At 47.5% G+C, this 22,808-nt stretch overlaps 1 pseudogene; it reads right to left on the bottom strand.

The window, feature by feature from the left end:
• Positions 1-525: 525 nt before the first annotated feature.
• The window catches only part of LOC119431647 (transmembrane protein 17-like), a 29,787-nt pseudogene continuing 7,504 nt past the window's right edge, over positions 526-22,808 (bottom strand).

Raw genomic sequence — 22,808 nt, forward strand, 5'->3', positions numbered from 1 at the left:
GGGGAAAAAAAAGATCATCCAGCCGACAGAAGCCGAATGTACAAAGAAATTCCATGCGAGTTTATTTTTCGGAAAATTAAGCTTCGCAGATGAAAAAAAAAAAAGTCAGTTTCTCCCAAAAGGCGAATCATTGATTGCGATAGCAAATCTATAGCTATACAAAGGAAGGTTACTCCTTTTATCAGCTGCATAAGCTGCTGTAACCATTCGCTTACTAACTACATTAACAAGCACGTTGTCACTGCCGCACAGGGAAACGTGAACAGATCTCACTCGATGACCGCGGACACTCGCTGTCCGAGCGCTGGCGCGAGGAATAGTGACAGCGGCAGCAAGCGAATTGCCCTTCGCGCTGCGGCTTGCTTCAACGCGAACAAAGCGGCGAGAACGCAGCGCACACGAAGCCCCCAGCCCTCGGCGCACCTAGACTCTACCCAACGCAGATCGCTTTCAAGATAGGGCCCTCGCGGCCGCACTCACATGCGCCATATGCAGCCGGAGTAGAACACCCCCTCACCTGCTGCCTAGTGTGCGCTGGAAGACGGCACGCTTCCTTCCCGCTTTCCTCCCATGCCCGCGCGAGATCGAGCCGCCATCCCTCTCCTCTCACCCTCGCAAGCTTTCGCACGCACCTACGGCGCGCGATCGCGATGTTATTGTAATGTGACTATGCGGAACATCACGGTGACTGCTAAAATTCGCCTGGAGTGTCCGTATAATTGCCATCACAATAAAATTCGTCCTGGTGCAGGGATCGAACCCAGGACCAACGCCTTTCCGGGGCGGTCCATACTCCTTCGGTGAAATATTCAACTATGAATCCATAGGTCTATCGCGAAATTCCCAGTCGAGGCTGTCTGGTACCACCAATTTTAAAGCGTTTTCAGTTCCATGCTGGAACAAGTTCGGAACACCGCTATATTAAATGTCCGCAATCAGTTCACAGCCACTCAATGTAATAAACGTGTCATCGTGCGTTTGTCTGGGTAGACACCGAAGGGTCTCTCTAGTGGCACACATCAGTCGACGTGCTGCTCATCGTGAGTGCCAACAGAGGACGTCGCAGTCTGTCTCGGGAAGCGTCGCGCCTGGCTGTGCGTCACTCGGTGGATGACGCCAAAGGCCACGACCACCTACGTGGCCAGCATCAGCGGCAGGTCGACGGTGCGCTCCAGGGGCAGCGGCCAGGCACCGCCCAGCGCCAGGAAGGCCAGCGGGCAGTGGCGCACCGACGGGGGGGGATTCGGGGGTTGGAACCCCCCCCCCCCCTGAGGCCGACTTGACCCACCCTTTTGTTTAACCCCTTTTCTTTCCTTACGCATTTGAGTACTGTAACTAAGATGTAAGACGCGCAATCGTCTGCACACTCGCAAAAAGCGCATTTTATTGACAATTTCCCGTGAAGAAATCGAAATTAGTGCTGTTTAGATGGTATTGGCAAACTGTCAACCCCCCCCTGGCAGAGATCCTGGGTGCGCTACTGCCAGCGGGGTCAATTGCAGCAGCAGGCTCAGCACCCAGAAGCCCGCCATTGCCGGCATCTGCCCTCGTGCGGTATTTGTGAGAAGTTTCGAAGCCAGAATGTGTGCGCTTGCTCGTGTGCCAGGATTTAATTTGTTCGACCATGGAAGAAGGAAATAAACTAGGAGAGAGCATTACGTCACGAAGCCACCCAGACAACGCAAAGACATCCTGAGGTTGTCCGCAGGATGTGGAGAGGTCGACGGTGCGCTCCAGGGGCAGCGGCCAGGCACCGCCCAGCGCCAGGAAGGCCAGCGGGAGTCAATTGCAGCAGCAGGCTCAGCACCCAGAAGCCCGCCATTGCCGGCATCTGCCCTCGTGCGATATTTGTGAGAAGTTTCGAAGCCAGAATGTGTGCGCTTGCTCGTGTGCCAGGATTTAATTTGTTCGACCATGGAAGAAGGAAATAAACTAGGAGAGAGCATTACGTCACGAAGCCACCCAGACAACGCAAAGACATCCTGAGGTTGTCCGCAGGATGTGGAATCGCGGTTATTTCAACATCCTCAGGTCATCCTAAAATGTCCTCAACTGATCCTACTCGGATCCATTTGCCCGTCCAAAGAACATACTGTGAACGTTCTTTGGACATGGTGCCAGGACCATCTCTGGACCAATAGTGTACCTTTCCAGGATGTACTCTTGTCCATTTAAATAAGCTGTGAATGTGATTACATACTGGTCCTGTACAATGGAATTATTTGTGTAAATGCCACTGCACCCAAATCCATTTCTTTCTCCAAATCATATACTGCGAACATTTGTTTTTGACATTCTGCCAGGACCATCTCTAGACCACCAAGGTGTGTCCCCAGGATGGGCTCACGTCCACATCTAAATAAGCCATGAATGTGATTATATGGTGGTGTTGTAACGTGGAATTATTTGTGTAAATCTCACTGCTGACGTACTCATCAAATATCTCATGTACACATCACAATGCAATGAGCGACATGCTTCTTTCCGCAAAAAAAAAGGCTCACAATAGCTTAAATATAAAATTTATTATAAAAAACACGAATACATAAGGCATCACACTTGACTCACAAAAAATTGTCTGCCTGCTACAGCCGTCGGTAATAAAGTGCAATTGACTAAATATGACTAGAAAATAAGCAATTAAAATACAATCCTCGAACATTAAAAACTGAAAAGCAAATACGAGTATTAAAATGAGAAAATTGTCCTTAAAACGAAAAGTTGTGGTGGTAAAAAAAGTCCTCCGCGCTGTGGTTGGCACGTGCTGAACTTCAGTGAGGCCTGCCTTGCCACTCCAGCAGCTCTAGAAAAGATGCACAATGCATCACAGATTCAGGGTCTCCGACTTACTTTTACAAGAGAAACGAGGAAAACACATGTGAAAAGACATGCCAGTCACTTAGCAATTCAAAGTGTACGCGTCAAATAAAAGGAAGATTTCGGAAATGAACTCAATGAAGAACAAGTGAAGGCATATACTATCATGAAAGAAGGTCAGTCGTGCAAGCACAGACACAAGAGAACCAGGCAACATAAATAACCTTCTTTCACGATGAATCCCTACCAACTAGCTCAACTTTCTGTAGTTCCAAGCATATAGCATATTTATTCGATTATAAGGCGAAGGTGTAGTGGGGGGACCCAGAAAAGAAATTAGCATGAATACTTAATATAAGGTGATATAGAGTAGCTGACAAATTATTGAGATCTGGCGGGAGTCGCTAGAAATAATGAATAGCACAGTGCCTAATCTTACTCCTGAGGTGCCAGTGGTGGAAGCCCCCGGAATAAACAGAATGACTGGTTTGGATTATTTGCGAATTTCGCCTCATGGAATGGTTTTGTAGCAGGACGGCGCACGCTGCCACGAAGCTACATTTCGAGGCAAAATTCACGTATAACCCTCACTTTCTCTTTATTGTTAAATTTTATTTTTGAATACTCAGTATGGAATATACACAAAGAATGCTGTACTGCCTTACCTGCCAAAGCTTATTGGTTGCTACAACTCTCGCTGCTGTCAAAAATCAGGATCCCCAGAAATGTGGTGCTGTTGCCGCCATATTGAAAAAGTAACTCAATCTATCAGCCTCGCAGATTAGGTGCGGGGTGGTGACTTCAAGGCTAAGGATTTCAGCAAAAAACCTCGCTTTTTGCAAGGAGTATTTATGAATAGCAAATCAGGAATATGTTCGCCTCTAGGCGGCTCGTGTACCAGCTGAACCAAATCGAACATGATTATTGTGTGAAGAAAGTGAGAACATTGGTGATGATTAATCGTACAGTTCACAGAGGACGTCGTCCAAATTATACCGGGGTAATTAAAATTGCAGCCTGATATTAGAATTCATTGTGGAAGCATGCTAAACACGTATGCTAATGAGTGATGCAACTGATCAATTAAATCCGACTGGCTGCTAGGGGGGCGCTAACACGCACTTTCGATGTACAGGGTCGTCCATTGTAAGAGGAAACACCTCATTAGTATTCAGGCTTGTATAACTTCAACACGTGTTCTACTTCACGGGGGAAATGCGCCAAATATACGACGCCTAATGATGATGCCGAGAGGAAATAATTGTTCTCTTTATTTTGTGCTCATCAACTGCGATAGGCTTATAAATACTAATGAGGCGTTCACTCTAGAAGTGGCGGCACCTGTACGTGATGCCTTTGTGTCTAAACATGCCATAGAGTAGTTCAGCGGCGTATCAATGGGCATAGGTGACGGCTGATAATAGTGCCGTACGTCGTTTTGCTTGAGATGGCACCAACTATGAAAACTGCTGCGCGCAGTGCTTTGGTGCGTGCAATGCAGTATCTCCGAGGGATGTTTCCTGGTCACGAGTCGTTCGACAAGTTTCCCTTGTGTGACAATCGTCGAGGACCCCTGTGCGAGGTAGAGTGCCGCTGATGGCTACTTGCCAATTAATTCTTCACGTACAATAAACATGCAACAGCTTCTGTTAAGACATTTTTCACTTTCGTGTTCTACCGATTCCTATGAACGAAAGATCAACCATCGTTTTTTTACATTACTTTGAGACGTAACCTTAAGGAACATCAAGAAAGTTCAATAGCCTTTAAAGACGCAACCTAGTGTTAAGGTTACCCCTGATGCTAATTATATATGCAGACGATAAGTGCAGCTTAACCAGAGCAGGCACGGCGGCTTTTCGAGAATGCGTATGTCAGCAGCGCTAATTTCAGTGGCTCCATTGACAATTAGCAAGAGCCATTGCTGGTTTGTGTGCAATGTTCTGCGGATTCAACTCAACCTTCTGCGAGTATATCGAATAGGTGACCCGTAAAATAGCGAGGGATTGTGGGATGCGCCGTCTGCTAGCTGCTTCCGGTTCGAGTCAGCGCAGCCGCCGCCACCACTTCGCCGTTGAATTCTAATTTATGCGCTTGCAGTCCGTTCTTCTTTCTGGGGTTTTACGGGCCAAAACCAGTTCTGATTATGAGGCACGTCGTAGTGGAGGGCTCCGGATTAATTTTGACCACCTATGGTTCTTTAACATGCACTAGAACGCAAGCACACGGGCGTTTTCGCATTTCGGTTCCATCGAAATGCGGCCCCCGCGGCTGGGAGTCGATCCCGCGAGCTCGTGCTCAGCAGCGCAACGCCTTAGCTGATTAGCTGACTGAGCCACTTGCGCTTGCAGTCCGGCTTTGTCCCACTCGAAGATTACCCGATTGTAGCTGCCTAGCAAAACCATCGTCGACTATTCAGCCGTTGACTGCTCAAATTCAAGCGTTAAAGGTGAACGCATGTAAATACTGCCTTACAGCAACCCTTGCTGAGTCAGCTGTGCACAAGCATCAGAGGAATGGCTAGCTGCCACTTCCAAAACAGTAACAAGGCAGAGACTATCCGTGAACAAAAAGAAAATGAACGTACAGTGCCACTTATCAGGCGGCGATTAGCTGTGTAGGCTGGGGCCGACACGGAATGATTCCCCAAGATATTTCTTTCTTTAACATTGACTCAGGCAACCAGAACTATGTCAGTACTCGCATGCACATATAAAGATATTAGGAAACGAGGTTTTACGGCGCGAATTTAAGCGAGAAACAGCGAGATACATACATAATATTCGTAACCAACTAGCCCTCCTTAGCTCCTTCAGCACAGATAGACATAATGCGCAGCCGTAATATGACGGCGATACGGGAATTGTTGACAAAAAAAGCGAGAACGTCTAACTACGTACCACTTCAAATGAACCTAGAGTTTCGACCGAGAAATGCCGTTGACAGCGCGCAAAGTTATTTTCGGCGCTAGCTGCGCCGTTATACCGACGATATCGGTTTCTGGCTACGATCACATAAACAGCATGCACCGCTGTAGCCATCGCCTCAGCACCCGTTTTCTAAGTAATGCTTCTATACGCTTGATAAATTATCGGATAACGATAACTTTTTCACCTGTCTGACTGACCCGCAGGCAGAGCAGTCAGTGACGGTGCGTCAAAGCAACGGCAAATGTCGTAGAGCTAAACCTGGTAGAAACAAAAAAGGCCGCCGAAACGAAAACCAGAGTTCCTTTATGAACAAAAGCGTGTCCTTGCCTTTCTTCGCTCGTCATCATCGCGCCCAGAGTGAACTGAAACCTAGAATTCAGCTGCATGAATGGTACGGCATTGCTGGTCGACAAAGCGGACGGAAAGCTTCGCACGACTGACAGTTGAAACCGCGTAGAAAAACACGTGCGCCGGGCATGCCGCCGATGCCGCCAGGTCGTCCGTCGAACCGGAAGCTGCTAGCAGACGGCGCGCCCCACAATTCCCTGCGATTGCTTGTTTTACGGGTCACCTATTGGAGGCGATCTGCGTTTCGCAAGGTATGAAAATTGGCGATGTCGTTAAATTTCCGTTATTCTATACCTTAACGCGAAGCTTCCTTTGCCTCTTCTTTCCGGGTACTGCTGCTGTGATGGTCTAGCCACGCGTGCCGCTGGGTTTCTTGCAACACTACCAGATGGCGCTCGCCTCCCGGTCATGCTAGAGTTATTGTATATGGCTCCAGCAGGGAGCCATAGGTCTTGCAATCACCCCGTGCATGTAGGCTCCCTAGGTCTTACTCGCACGCGCTATTTTGTTTCCTGCAACACGACCAGATGGCGCTCGCGCCATCAGCAGAAAACAGAAGCCTGAACAGAGAACAACAGCAACAACGGACAGCCTGTAAGATAAGAATATAGCATAGAAAACTTTTATTCGAAAAAGGCAGCAGGAAATGTTCAGAAAAACACGGCAGCAGGATCCGATGAAATCCCGATACAGCTAACCAAAAACTTCGGTCGAAAGAGCAAGGTACTGTTGACTAATGCCACAGACCAAGTGATTAGAACAAAGAAAATTCCCGTTGGATGGCACGAAGGCAAGATGAACCTCATCTACAAAGGCAAAGGGGATAGAAATAATACGAGCTCGTACAGGCCAGTTACAGTAACGTAAGTGATATATAGAATAGAAATCCAGGTCACAAAATTAGAACTGTCGAAGTGGGTGGGGAAAATGATGCACTGGGGTAACTACAGAATGTGTTCAGGCCAGGCAGACGCTTAGAGTATTTTATTTTTGTACTAACTCATTTCGTAGAGATTTCAGTAGCTCAGAATAGGCCTTTATCGATAGCATTTTTAGATATTAAAGGAGCCTGACAACGTAGACAGGGAATTGTTGTGGGATATTGTTAAGCACGAAGGCATCGATGACGATTTCGTGGAGCTGCTGAAGGAACTGCCGAGTACAAGTTGTATGACAGGGTCGAAAAGGTAATGAAGTGGTGGGAATTCCCCCAAGGATTGAAGCAAGGATGTTTTCGGTCTCCATTGCTGTTCACGTTTTATGTTAAGGGCATAGAAAGACGACTAGAAAACAGCGAATTAGGGTTTGATTTATCATACATGCGTAATGAACAAACGGTGACAGAGAAGGTCTACTAGCGGACAATACAAGAGATCTACAGAAACATGCAAATATCTGTGGGAATGCAGCGACAAATCTAGGCCTTAAGTATAGCACAGAGAAATCAGGAATTATGGTCTTTAATGTAGAGACGAGTAACTTCGTGTTGTCAATTCAACAGCAAGTAATACCCATAGTGAAGCAATATAACTACCTCAGCGTACACATAAACGAAGGAAAGAGTTACTCAAGCAACCGCCACAAAATAAAGGGGAAGCGGAATGCAACAATAATGAAACACAGAGCACTGTGGGGCCACAATAAGTATGAGCTGGTGCGTGGAATCTGGAAAGGAGTACTGGTGCGAGCACTAACGTTCGCAAATGCCGTTCTATGCTTAAAATCGAATATCTTGTCGGGGTTGGAAGTTAACCAAAGATCAGTGGGCCGGTTGCCTTTGGGAGCCCACGGTAAACCACAATTGAGGCAGTGCAAGGTGACCTGGGTTGGGCCTCTTTTCAAGTCAGAGAAGCACACAGCAAAATTAGTTTTGAATAAAGACTAAGGAACACGGATGAAAATAAATGGCCGGCTAAAGTGCACAAGTATCTGTATCTGAAAAGCGTGGACACAGAATGGAGGAAGAGTTCAAGAAAGTTGGCAACCAAGTACAGGGTAACTCAAACTGCAAATGACCAGGAATCATTATAAAGAAAGTGAGAGAAATAGAGACAGTGAATTGGACCCAAGGAATGGAAACAAAAAGGAAAGTGGAGTATTTGTAGGAATGAGAAAAAAGAAATTAGAAGGTAAAATCTGTACGATAACACAAAGGGCACTTCCTTGCTATATGAGGCTCGAGCAGGTTGCCTAAGGACCAACACATACTGGAACAAACATTCGGAACTAGATGAGGCATGTGTATGCTGCAGCAAAGTTCCGGAGACCCCTAAACACATTCTAAAGGACTGTGAATGGATTCACCCAGTAAGAACAGTAGGTTACGTACACCTTCCAGAAGCGCTTGGGTTTAAAGTGGAAGGAAGCTTCAACTGGTCCGCAGTCGAGATGAGCAAGATATGTTTAGACTATTGGTAGAAAAAAGTAGGGACAAGATTCATACGACCTGATTTCATCTCTTAGTCATAGGTAGAGGTGCAAGGTAGATATCGAGGGGGGGGGGGGGGGGGGAGATTAATGAATTGTATAGAAAAATGCTAGATAAAAAACATGCGTAGCATACCTGATTCAATCGCGCAGCCTAGGTGACTTTTTGTCAGCACCCCGTTTAAAGGGGAGGCCAACAAATCATAATCATCATCATCATCCCGGCCGGCGCAGCCGGGGAGGCGTTTCATAGTTTGCGTGTATGACACGTGCTGCGATTCTTTTCTTATGCGACAAAAATGGAGGTGCTGGACTGTGGAGGTCGCATGCTGGGCTGTGATAGTGCAAACATTACTATCGTCCCTAGCCTGAAGAGAGCGCTCGGACCTGGTGTCTCAACAGCGTGCTGGCCACGTATGCAGAAGGAGCACGTCAACGCGCGATTGAAAAATGGCTCCAAAGCGTGCACTCGGGGTCGAGGAAACCCAGGCCGGAAAGAAGCGTCGCGCGCAACAGGAGCGTCTCCGCTACGCAACAGAACTCGGTGCAAACCGCGAATGTATGTATACAATGTATACATTCAATTTTAAAATTAATTGAATTACGTTCAGCCCCATTACTGAATTTAAGGTTAACTCTTCTGCCCCGGTTCGATGTGCCACGCTCTCAGAGATTATCGACAATGACGCACACCAATGCCTCACGCAGACACGCATCCCTGTGCGTTCTGGCGGCTACGCAAACAGCAAATGTGCTGAACTAAACACTGAAAAAAAATACTCATTCGCCGAAAAAATCACCTCTAATTATCGTCAATCAAAGCAAACACCATACAAAGCTTCGCTTACGTCGATTCCCACGGTGCAATTGATGAAAGCTTTTTGCGCGGGGTTCACGTGCTATAAGCACAGTCCAGAGAGCATTATGGCGATGCCCAGGGTGCTCACGTTGAAAAGGTGCATAAACTTAAGAACGCTTTAGTACTGCGGTTCCTATCTAAATAAGTGGGAAACGAGAAATCGTTTTTCTCAGCAACCAGCGCACCAAATTTGGTACAAGTTGTTGCATTTCAATGAACAAATTATTATCTAGTGACTGTTTGAAAATTATTTATTTAGGTCATCAGCGCTTTAATAAAAATGCATGACTATCGCAAATTTTCAGAAAACAAAGCTATAAATTGTACAGCTCTGCAACGACGGATTAAAAATGATATCACCATTCTGTCAATCACATCTAGTAGTACATCTAACGCGGGAAAGTTAAGCTAATATACATGGCCCTCAGGTAGACCACTGATTTCTTAGTACGACATTTGCAAAACTCTTATGAACATCGTACGAAATTCACATAAAACATAAATATTGTGCCAAATTGGTCTCCCTTGGATGTTCTAACAAATGCAGCTTACAGAACTGCGATATATGTTAGTGGTGCAGAGTTGCAGATTTTTAAACTTCGTGCTTTTTTTAAGCTTGTCAATCCTCAACAATTTTTGTAAACAAATGCAAATCTTAACTTAAAATTCCCCTTTCAGCAGTTGCAAGAATTCAACTTTCTCTTTCAACTTCAACAAATCTCGTTAAAGTCGGTCCAGGGGTTATCTCTGAAAGGCGTTTCTGTGTTTTACACGTATTTTAGTCGGCAGCACCGCTGTTCGGCCGGGTCTCAAGCTTCCTCTTAAGGAAAGAAGGAAGTTTCACCTACGGACCTGGCGCTTATTGAAACTCGCATTATTGTTCAAGAACGTTGCTAAGTCCCTCGCCTGCTCTAATCGTTATTGCACATGCATAAATTTACAGCGTACGCTGTTATGCGCTTATTCCAAAAGCCGTTCCCTTTGGCGACGGGCGCTCTGAGTGGGAGCCGGCTGATACGCAAGGCGTATAAGCAAGCGCTCGGACTCCCACCCGGAACGGCTACTTTTTGCCTCGAGGAGACAGGGGTGTACAACAACGCACGGGAAATCATAGAGGCCCACCTGGTAAGCCAGAAGGAAAGACTACTACGCACAATAGCGGGACGCTGCGTCTTGGAACGTCTTGGATATTCCGTACGGAAGACCAGCGCACTGACCAAAATCCCAACACGAATACAAGAAACTATGCACGTCTCACCGATTCCCAGGAACATGCACCCAAACTTCCACATCGGACGGAGACAAGCCCGAGCGCAGGCGCTCGCGAGAAAGTATGGAAACCACCCCACGTAGACGCGGCCAGCACTGCAAGAAGCACCGCATTCGTCACCAGCGTAGTCGACAATCACGGGACCGAAATAAATGCATCGTCGGTTTCCAGAGTGAGCGCTGCGGAGGCAGAGGAACTAGCGATAGCGTTAGCCATCACGACGAGACCGCAGTGGGATTGCGTCATAGTTCTGACGGACTCTCAGACGGCATGCAGAAATTACTCTAGGGCCAAAATTTCCAGGGCTGCACATCGCATTCTGAATGGAGCGCACCGACTGCCACCATACATACAAATCGTGTGGACTACGGGGCATGAGTCCTTACGCGGCAATCAGCAGGCACATGCCTACGCCCGAGCGCATGCACACCGGGAGCCGCGAGATGACCGCGCCGAGCAGTTCCAACCAGAGCCCATACCATTAACCTACACTCACATCCTACAACACTATCGCCTTTCACGAAGAACACCACCCCCACCTCATAATTCTCTGACGCGAGAGGAGGCCGTAATATGGCGAAAACTCCAAACAAACACATATCCACATTTGAGTCTTTACCACGCCATACACCCTGCGCTGTATTCCTATAAATGTCCACACTGTGATCGATGTGCAACACTTTACCACATGATATGGGCTTGCGCAAACACACCACAGCTAACACCCATAACACACCCCACCACACGGCAATGGGAGGCAGTGCTGTCCAGCTCCAACTCGACCGATCAGCTCAACCTAGTCAACCGAGCGAGAAGGGCAGCTAAGGCCGCTGGACTCCTGGACTGAGGGGACCACCCACTGCAGAGCGGAGGAGCTACCTACGCTCGCGTGCTCTTTTATTGCGATAGCAATTATATGGACACTTGAACCGGATTTCTGCCGTCGGCGTCGTCGTCGTCGTCGTCGTCGCCGTCGCCGTGAGGTTCCCTATAGATAAAATCTTCGCCGCGCGCCGTATGCCCGAGAGGAAGCGTGCGGAGACGCGCGCTATCACGGAGAGCGAACGCACTCAATCTCCCACGCGCAAGCAAGGAAGCAGGAAGCCAGCGCCGGAGGGAGCAAGGGGGGGGGGGGGGGGGCGCACTTCTCTGCCAACAACCGCGCTCGTCGCTCGCTCGCACCGTCTCTTATCTCCACACGGCTCTGACCTTTAAGTGCATTCGCCGCTCAGTTTCCGTTGAAGCGATAGACCGCACGTACCTTCGCCCGCTGCGGCGTATGCTTGCTGCCAGCGTTTTGACAGTCGTTGTCTGCTGTCATTCAGTGTGATCTCTTCGTGTTTGTGCGCGCTCACACCACGCTTGTTCATTCAGTTCGTAATAGTCGGGCCACATTTTCCAACGCACGCTACACACGCAATGCTGCCCGGATCGGCAGTGCAGCGCTACAGGTGTGTCCCTTCGCACGCGCTGCCCACGGGAAGCGCTTCTCATCAACACCACCGTTTCACACGCGCCTTCTCGTGGTCATCGAGTCTCTCTTCATGTTGGTCTACTTACGCCGCAGCACACCTGCTTACTTAATCAGCTCATGTTTACTACAATTCATATTGCTACCAAAGCCGCTCACCTTACTTCGTATGACATTGCTGTGTTGCTATCGCATTCATTGCTTCGCCCTTAGGGCGAAACTGTGACATTTTTTATTAAAGTGTATTCTCTCTCTCTCTCTCTCTCAGCGACTGTAACACTGCGCCACGCCACGTTTGCTAGCTGCCGCCAAAACATGCATTATACACGCGTCCTAGGGTGCGTGGAGTCAGGCGATGTGAGATGCGCGTCGCGTAGCATCGACACGTACACACTTTGCATTGCAGCTGTATAGTATTGTACCAGGTGGCAGGCCCTGTAGCAATTGTATAGGTAGCGGTACGATATAGACAGATAAGTTTTGACGAAGAAAAAACCAGTATAAGGAGATGTATACAAAACTGCTAGAATGACAAACATGTATAGAATACCTCGTTAATGCAAGCCGGCTAGATGACTATTTCTCCCCGCCCATTTTCGAGGGGGATGCCTCTTTCCCATTATATTCATCATCATCCGATCGAAGAACCATTGGCTCTACATTTCACGGACCACAAAGCAGTAATAATGAAGGGAAAACGGAACCCAGAACTCAACACCACATACGAGTTATGACAAATAAAACATTGTATATACTGTACACACGCGTTGTCACTCATTTACATGCGCGAGTGGGCAATGTCATGGTTGATTTACGGTAAGGACGATCCCCAGTGCTCCGCCCACTCGTCATGATTCACTTCCTGGAGATGCGTGGATTTTTTTTTCCTCCCGCCTGAACCCCGGCGCATATGTTCTGTTCTTATTGTTTATTTTAAAAATACAAGCAAGTTCAGTTTCTTTAGTTTTATCGTAGAAGACAATCTAGTTCTCCTTTGTTGTACGGGTAATAAACGTGTCTTCAAACATGGGGGCAAACTAATCCAACATTTGGCTCATTTTAGTGGTGCCAGCTCTGGAACAGTTTAATATCTGTTTTGTGGCAGTAAAGTGTAGAGTGAAGTAATCTGTAGTCGCTAATTTTCGGAAGTACGTTTGTATGAGCTTTCGATTGAGTATTTATGAATAGCAAATCAGGAATATGTTCGCCTCTAGTCGGCTCGTGTACGAGCTGAACCAAATCGAAAATGATTATTGTGTGAAGAAAGTGGGAACACTCGTGATGATTAAGCGTAGAATTCACAGAGGATGACGTCCAATTTATACAGGGGTAATTAAAATTGCCACCTTACATGAGAATTCATTGTGGATGCATGCTAAACACGTACGGTAATGAGTGATGCAACTAATCAAAAAATCCGACTAGCTGCTAGGGGGGCGCTAACACGCACCTCCGATGTACAGGGTCGTTCATTGTAAGAAGAAACGCCATATGAGTGTTCAGGCTTGTGTAACTTCAACACGTCCTCAACCTAAGGGGGGAAATGTGCCGAATACGACGCCTAATGATGATGCCGAATCGTTCTTCTTTTTTTTTTGTGCCTAACATCAACTGCTATAGGCTCATAAATACTAATGAGGCGTTCACCCTAGAAGTGGCGAAACTTGTACGTGATGCCTTAAATTATAGACAGTTTTAGTTTAGCGTGGTTACCGGAATAGCGGGCGTACCGGAATAGCGGGATCGAAGTGCGCATGCGCAGAACGCTAACTGACCCATACCGTTTACCGTGCGCACGCTATTTCTCAGAGTTAACGTTACCGTGTTAGCGTGGTGTACGTAGTGTACGTAAAACATGGCGGCGGTCCCGGTCGCCCGCTTCGAACTGAATTTGGCGTTGTTTTTGTAGAATTCACTTCGTTCGTAGCAAATGACTGCGTAACCGGCTTTTGCTTAGTCTCATGCCGCTTCGCCGAGAGAGTGTTATGGCTAATCTTGAGGAATTTTCGAGATCGCTTCTCGTTTCGAACGCGCCTAAGCCTAACGAGAGAAATTTTTTTGAGATGCGAGCGCCATCTGTCGCTAAAGTCGGGAGATAGGCGCGACGACGGCATATGGCCTCTGAGATGGGAGAATTTCGGAGGCTATGGTAGACAGCTTGTACTGCTTGTCTGTTTCGTTGCAGATCGACGGACATGTGAAGTAAAAATACAACGCGCTCCTGGCTTCCATTGCGCTGCCTATCGCACTTTCCGGACGCACACACACATAGAATTAGGTACCCTGTGTATGCGAAATTCAAAGCGTAATGGAATAGCGTCCCGCACGTAAACTACGCTATCACGCTATACTAAAACTCTCTTTCTGCAAAGTTCGTTTGCGGAACGGTAACGCTATTTCCCGTAACCCCGCTATTACGCTAACGCTAAACTAAAGCTGTCTTATGTCTAAACATGCCATAGTGTAAGTAGTTCATGCGGCGTATCAATGGACATAGGTGACGGCTGATTATAATTCGGTACGTCGTTTCGCTTGAGATGGGACCAACTATGAAAACTCCTACGCGCAGTGCTCCGGTGCGTGCAATGCAGTATCTCCAAGGGATGTTTCCCGGTCGCGAGCCGTTCGAAAAGTTTCGGATGTGTGACAATTGTCGAGAACCCCGGAGCAGAGGTTCAGGCCTTCCTCTCAGCATGGTAGAAAACAGTGCCAGAAACACGGAGAGTGCCACTGATGGCTACTTGCCAATTAATTATTCACGTGCAATAAACATGCAACAGCTTTTGTGAAGACATGTTTCACTTTCGTGTTCTACCAATTCCTATGAAAGAAAGATCAACCACAGTTTTTTTATATTACATTGAGACGTAACCTTAAAGAACATGGAGAAAGTTTAATAGCTTGAGTCCGAACCTAGTGTTAAGGTTACCCCCGATGCTAATTATATACGCAGAATATGCGTGCAGCTTAACCAGAGCAGGCCTGGCGGCTTTTCGAGAATGCGTATGTCAGCGGCGCTAATTTCAGCGGCTGCATTGACAGTGTGCGATCAGTTTTAGGCGCGAAATGTACCACGGATTCAACTCAAGTTTCTACGAGTAAATCGAATTGGCGGCGATCTATGTTTCGTAAGGTATGAAAATTGTCGTTAAATTTGCGCTATTCTATATCTTAAAGCAAAGCTTCCTTTGCCTCTTCTCTCTCGTTTCTGGGTGCTGATGCTGCTGTGATGATCTTGCCCCACGTGCCGCTGGGTTTCTTGCAACACTACCAGATGGCGATCTCCTTCCGGTCTTGATAGAGTTACTGTATACGGCTCCAGCAGGGAGCCATAGGTCTTGCAAACACCGCTTGCATGTAGGCTCCTTAGGTGTTGCTCGCGCGCGCTATTGGGTTTCCTGTAACACCACCAGATGGCGCTCGCGCCATCAACAGAAAACAGAGAAGCCTCAACAGAGAACAACAGCAACACCAGACAAGCCTGAAAGATCAAAATTTAGCACAGAAAGCTTTTGTTGAAAAAAGGCTGCCGAAAATGTCCCCCAAAACACGGCAGCAGGATCCGATGAAATCCCAGATGCTAGAATCCGATGAAGTCCCAAAAGCAGTATCCGATGAAGTCCCCAAATGCTAGAATGACAAACCTATATAGCACACCTGAATAAATCAAGCAGGCTATGTGACTAATTGTCACATCCCATTTTCAAGCGATATATGACAATTAGGGTACACGTTATGGTGCTTCCTAGCAAGCTACGAACCACTACTGATGACGCGAATCGTGAAGCTACCCGCGCCGCTGCAACTAGGCAAAACGGGCTCGGCAGGCCACTGTGCAGAGAGCAGCACAAACCGCAGCTCACCGTCGACGCCGGGCGAACAATTCAGTTCGGTCTCGTGAAAACGACGCAAAAAGAATTCGCCGCGAAGACGTTGTAGTTCCTGCTGCCGAAAATGGAGCTGTATGGAGCCGCTCCTCTACCTTACGCTGTGACAGTGCTGCGTTTGCCGCGCAGGACTGTGTCTTTTACAGTGAAGTTCTATATGGCTAGGTTCAAATCTGTCCAACCTGTCTTAGCCCCGTATTCATAAATGCATGTTAGCTTCAAATCCAGGCTTTACCTCAAATTAATGGCTCCTGTCATGAACACGCCGAAGGAAACGCAATGACCGTCCTGGACACGTTCATGCCAGTCGTCATTCAGATCAAGTCATGTATGAGCTTCAAGTTCAGATCTATTTATGAATACAGGGGTTATTGCAAGGAGGTTTAAAAAATTACACCATCTTCCCGTAGGGGAACCCTGAGTAGTATGCGAAGCAGCCATGGGGTCGACTCAAGGTAGTTTTATCAGCTGTATAAACTTGGACATGCAGCAGCACCAGCAACGCGCAGAACTGTTGTCGACGCCGTCGGCGTTTTGCCCGCGTTCGCACCGAACGCGCGCGGCGTTGGTGACTGTTGCCGGTGCCTCTGGGGCGCCTACCGTCGCGTCTCTAACCTAAGCTGCTTCGCATAATCGCGCGCGGAGCCGCAGGCGTTGCCATTCGTTGCGCAATCCGGAGAGGAGAGGAGGAATGCCGAGAGGAGAGGAGATGAGACAAGGAGTCGTGGGGGCGGAGGATGCGCATGCGCAGTAGGGGTGTGGACGCCGCACGGCGGATGGAGGGAGGAAGGGAGTGACATAGCCCTGACCATAAGCTGCTCCGCATCTAAAAATACTTCTGGAGTGGAAATAAAAGCTGCTTTGAAAGTAAAGCCAGGCTACCGCCATCAACTCAGGGCTCGAAGAAACATCAGGGAATAGTAGAATATAGGAAATGCCTGTTTTCGCCTCCTTCATGTTTCAGATGGCTAATTTCGCTGTAAAGATGCTATTAAATGTACACCTTTGTTTCACAGGCTTTAGGAGCAAACCTGAATGCCATAGTAAATTTTTTCAAAGTTTTTGATATCAACACTCTGCCAAATATAATATTTTAGCTAGAAACAACGACCTTTGATTTTACAATTGCCCTAGCGTTTACATTCGCAAAGCAAAAGCCCTTAAGGTGTGCGCGGAATGCAGCCTGCGCGGCACTCTTTCAGAGGCGAAGTCGCACAAGCGCTGGCGTCAACATTAGCGGCCGCCGCCACTCCAGAAGTTTTTATTGCGATAGCAATTATATGGACACTCAAAAGCAGATTTCTGCCGTCGGCGTCGCCGTCGCCGTCGCCGTGAGGTTCCGTATGACGTCAATGGAGATGAAATCGTCGCCGCGCGCCGAACGCTGTATCTGCGAGTGAAAGGGCGCGAGGGACGCTCGCTTTCACGGGGAGTGAACGCACGGCGGAGAACAAACGCGCGTTCTGCTCTGTGCTCCCTTAAGGGCTGCAGAAGTAGGCGTCTCTTTCCTCCTCTACAATCACCATATATGTAGAGCAAACGTGCCTTCTTCCGACGCACGAAAGGCCGTGGGGGGGAGGGGGAGGGAAGGGAGGCGACGTTTAGCTGCGGCACCAAGTGCCTATTTATATCAGAGGCTCCGGCAACAGTCACCAACGCCGCACGCATTTTGAGCGAACGCGGGCAAAACGCCGACGGCGTCGACAACAGTTCTGCGTGTTGCCGGTGCTGCTGCATGTCCAAGTTTATACAGCTGATAAAGCTGCTATCATTACTCCGTATAGCTCTCTTCAAGTTTGCTATCGCAATTGATGCTTCACCTTTCAGATGAAACTGCGACAACTTTTTTTATACGTCCTTGGGTTGTTGCCTGTTCAATTACAGAAAAATAACGTTTCAAAATTTCTCCGGTCTGAGGTGGAATCGAACCCATGACATACATTTTGAAAACGTTTTGTGTAAATTTATATTCAAAGACGCCCTACGTGCTGTTTTCGAAGCGGCACAGAAGGCGGTGCAACGCGCCCAGAGGAAACCGAGAGAGAGGAGGCCGGAATCATACACGCCTAATACATGATGAGTTACGGTAGTGCCAAAATTGTGTTGCGCTCCAACGCAAACCGCATTAACGCCGAAATTCTACGTGGGATGGGTTCTGCAGGAATTTTGTTTTACATGACATCAAGGCGTTATCTTAAAAGACATGATGGAAGCTTAAGAACCTTTAGAGTAGCAATTTATTGTTGCAGTTACCCCTGATTCTAACTACATAGGCAAAGGATTACTGCAGCTTACCCAGAGCAGTCATGGAGGCTATCTTAGAATGCATGTGTTCGAAGCGGTATGTTAGGACGACTCCAATGGGAGTGTCACACGCTGGTGATATCGTCGTTTGCAATGTGCTATGGCATCAACTGAAACTTTCACAGGTCTATGTAATTGGCGATCTTTGTTTATGCACATTATAAAGATTACAGGTGTCATTGACTTTGCATTATTCCGTATAAGCGTCTGCGTACTTTCCAAATTTTTACCAAGGGCCTCGGCTTAAATAAGTATATGTAACCCATACCGTACACTACTTATCGGTTAAAGGAATGTAACTTCGAACGGTACTCTTCTTGGTGCGATCCGATCCTTCGAATGGGAAAGAAGGTTACCGCTCTCTCTGGAGCAAGAACAACAATTCCGTGTGTGCCCCTACCCCATGTCCCCAGTTTTCCCAATTCGTTTAACATCTTATACAGCGTTCTCGCTACAGAAGATGACGCATCATTTCTTTCCCCTTATTATTCCTTTATAAATCAATTACAAGAACAGTACCAACGAGAAGTGGCGTAGTTAGCGCTGTTTTGTCAAGTATAGGCGTTTTCATTCAGGACAGGAAGAACATCATCTCTGGACTATGACGTGGGAGTAGAACTGCAAGAGCGGCAGCGTCTTCAAGCATTTTGTGCAGGGATACACGCGCAATTGCCACAGCCCATAGGGCAATATGGTGACGCGGAGGGTGCTCCGCTGGAAAACGTGTAGAAACTTGAAGAAACTTTATTTTGAGGTTGCTATTATGAAATGCGAAAGGACAAGTAATGTTCCTCAGCAGGTAGAGTCCCAAATTTGAAGGGTTTGCTGCATTTTAACATTGGAGCTGTTTAAGCTGCGTAGTGCGAACAAAATCTGCTCCTGGCAATGACTTCACCGGACGTTGTCTAGCAACCACCTCACGAATCGGCGTGTGCTTCGCCTCCTCTCCGTGCCGTGCACATGTTGCCTTGACATGGGGCGTTAAGGAGAGGGAAGGAGATCATTCGCGGAGCGCACGCTATGCTCGTGAGAGAGAAAGAGAAAGTGAGAGCGAGAGAGAGAGAGAAGAATTGTAGCAGCACCAAGGAGGCAACGCGCAGAACTGCTGGGAACGCCGTCCGCGTTTCCCCGTTTCCCCGGGTTCGTGCCGCATGCGCGTGGTGTCCGTAACTGCAGCAGGCACCTCTGGCGGTGGATTGGCATGGATTCGACCAAGCACGCCCCCGCAAGCGTGGAGGCGCAGCTTGGCCGTGGCGTCACCGGGGAGATAAAGCTCGGAGTCACCGTGACAGCGGCAGAACTCTCGTTCACTCTGTGGCGAGTACATGTAGCCGTGACATCGGACGACGATTCGGACACTCGAAGAAGGCGCTCATCTTAAAGCACTTCGCGCGGCTAATCGAGAATGTCCGCGTCGGCGGCGAGTCGATTTGGAATACCGTGCCTAGCAGCACTTAGCCTTTCCTAGCAAAACTTATCCAAGCGTAGTAAAACCTGGAAAAAGCTAGGTCGATCACCAGCTCCGCTGTATACTCCAGCATTGCACCACTAGTGCAAGCTGCCCACTTTTTTTGACAAGATTTTTCGTGCCTGAAGCCATGCGGACCGTCTAAAAGTAAATTATTTGTAGTTAAATGAGTCGTATTATGTGAGAAAAGAATGTGTTTTAAAGTTTGCTGCAAATACGGTTAGTGATATTGGTCAGTAATTGTTAGGACTTGTGCTATTGCCAGACTAGAATATGGGAATAGCATGTGCCATTTTCCAGTTATAGGGAATTCTACCGCTGTCTAAGTTGAAAGTTGCGCGACAGTAAAATGGAAGAAGCGTGCACTGTCATTTTCAAAAGTTTAGTGTTGATCCCGTCAGGAACAAGGACTTGAATTAAGTTGCAGCTGCTCAATAACACGGGCTACGCCTGGTGCTGTTATGGTTACTTCTGCACATCGTTGACGAATAGCTGAAGTAGTGCCCTCAAGAACAGCCTGAAAAGGTGACTCATTAGTGAACTTTCCATAAAAGTAATGATTAAAGACAGCGGCTGTGGTTGCCGCGGGCATAGCAATACTAATTTCGTCGTTTAATAAAGCAACTGCGTGTTGTTCCTTAGCATTAATCACTCGCGAAAATTTTCTAGGGTTAGCTTTTTAACAAGTTCGGTAACGTATAATTAAAGAAATTGTCTTAGCAGTAACGTATGCCTCTTTGTACTTCTGCCAATCACTGTCAGCGTTTGTTTTGTTCGCTGTTTGGTATGTTCTCCTTTTCCTATTAAGGAATTTTTAAGCATCTCGTCTGAACCACAGCTCATCTGTGCTGGTTTTAATGGTTCTTTTGTGGTTAAAGGCAGTTCAAACTGTTTAATTTAACGCGGAAGACAATTCAGTTCTCATTTGTTGTGCGGGTAATGAACATGTCTTCGAACATGGGGGCAAACTCATCCAACATTCTGTTCATTTTATTGGCATCAGTTCTGGAATAGTTTATTATCTATTGTGTGACAGTAGATTTTGCTTCAAGGTACAGTGGAAGTGTACAGTGAACGAATCTATATGGTTTTTAATTTCCTGAAGTACATTTGCGTGATTTTTGCAGGAGTATTTATGAATAGCAAATCAAGAATATGTTCTCCTCTAGTCGGCTCGTGTAGCAGCTGAACCAAATCGAACATGCGTATTGTGTGAAGAAAGTGACTCGCGACGATTACACGAAGAGTTCACAGAGGACGTCGTCCTATTTATACCGGACAATTAAAATCGCTTCCTAATATTAGAATACATTGCAAATAATCAATGAAGTCCGACCGACTGCTAGGGGGCGGCAACAAGCACATATGATATACGTGATGCCTTTATATCTAAACATAAAATACAGAAGCTCAAGCGGCGTATCAATGGGCATAGGTGAAGGCTGATAATCGTTCCGCATATCGTTTCGCTTGCGATGGCACCAAGAAATATAACTGCTGCGCTAAGCGGCGCAGAAAGGCAACGACGTCGACGGGTGAATCTCGCTTTGGTCAGGCGAGAGACACGCCAGCATGAAGCAGAACGCCTTCGCGCGCTCGCGGCGCACGCTGCGAACTCGGCCAGTCTCATTCCTCCTGAGCGCGTCGCCACTCAACTGGATGCCCAAGGCACTACAGAGCCGGACCACCATGCTCGCACCTTCGCTGAAGCGATTCGGAAGCAGGACGCCGCACGCCAAGGAAACCTGCAACACGGTCGCCCACCCGCAAATCATGCGCATTTCGCTGCAGCGGACCGTGAGCTCACGAAGCGATTTACTAACAACCCGTTCGGTATCGCTTTTACTGCTTGCGAACGCTTCTTGTTTAAGGGGTACTTGCGCAGTGCTCCGGCGCTTGCAATGCAGTGTCTCCGAGGGGTTGTTTCCCGGTCGGGAGCAGTTCGACGACTTTCGCTTGTGTGACAATTGTCGAGGATCCCGGTGCAGTGGCAGAGTGCCGCTGATAGCTACTTGTCAATTAATTTTTCAGGTACAATAAACATGCAACAGCTTCTGTAAAGACACGTTTCAATTTCCTGTCCTACCGATTTCTATGACAGTGGGATCAACCATGTTTTTTTTTTTACATTACATTGAGACGTCACCTTAAAGGACACTAAGAAAGTTTAATGGCCTTTAGAGTCGTAGTCAAATCTTAAGGTTAGCCCTAATGCTAATTATATATGTAGACGATAGCTGCAGCTTAACCAGAGCAGGCACGGGGACTGTTCGAGAATACGTATGTATGCAGCGCTCATAAACAATGGCTCCATGGACAGTTCGACCGTGCGATTCCTCTTCCGTGTGCAATGTAGGTACCATGGATTCAACTCACTCGAGCTTCTAGGAGTATATTGAATCGAATTCGCGGCAATCATGTTTTGCAGGTTATGCAAATTAGCGATGACGTTGCATTTGTCTTATTCCATATCTTAAAGCAAAGCTTTCTTTGCCTCTTCTCCCGACTGCTTCTGCAGTGATGGTCTAGCCGCGCGTGCCGCTGGGGTTCCTGCATCTTGCAACACGCCTAGATGTAGCTAGCATCTTGCAACACGCCTAGATGTAGCTAGCCTCCTGGTTTTGCCAGTTCAGGATGCCTTATAATGCGTAGTTATAAGGCCAGGTACACCAAGGATGAAGACGCATGTGCTTTCTGCGGTAAAGCTAGGGAAACGATGAAACATGTTTAATTGGAATGAGAATAAATCTATGCCGCTGCCAGCCCAGGCTCCTCTGACCTCCTGAAGCCCTTGGCTTCAGGGATAACAGGGGGAACGTAAGCATGTCCGCTATAGGGATTAGTAAAAGGCGGTTGATGGTTTGATGGCCGAAAAGAAGGGAGACCACAAATAACGGAGACGTAAGGAAACAGAGTTCCCAGTAATGGTTCAAAAAGTTTGATGCTTGGAATTCTTTGTATTTCTGTGTTTTCTCCAAAATAAAGGCGGGACATTGGCAAAATAATTCCAAGAGCTTGGTGGCGCAA

Source organism: Dermacentor silvarum, chromosome 10 (assembly GCF_013339745.2).
Source record: "Dermacentor silvarum isolate Dsil-2018 chromosome 10, BIME_Dsil_1.4, whole genome shotgun sequence".
In the NCBI taxonomy this organism is placed as follows: domain Eukaryota; kingdom Metazoa; phylum Arthropoda; class Arachnida; order Ixodida; family Ixodidae; genus Dermacentor; species Dermacentor silvarum.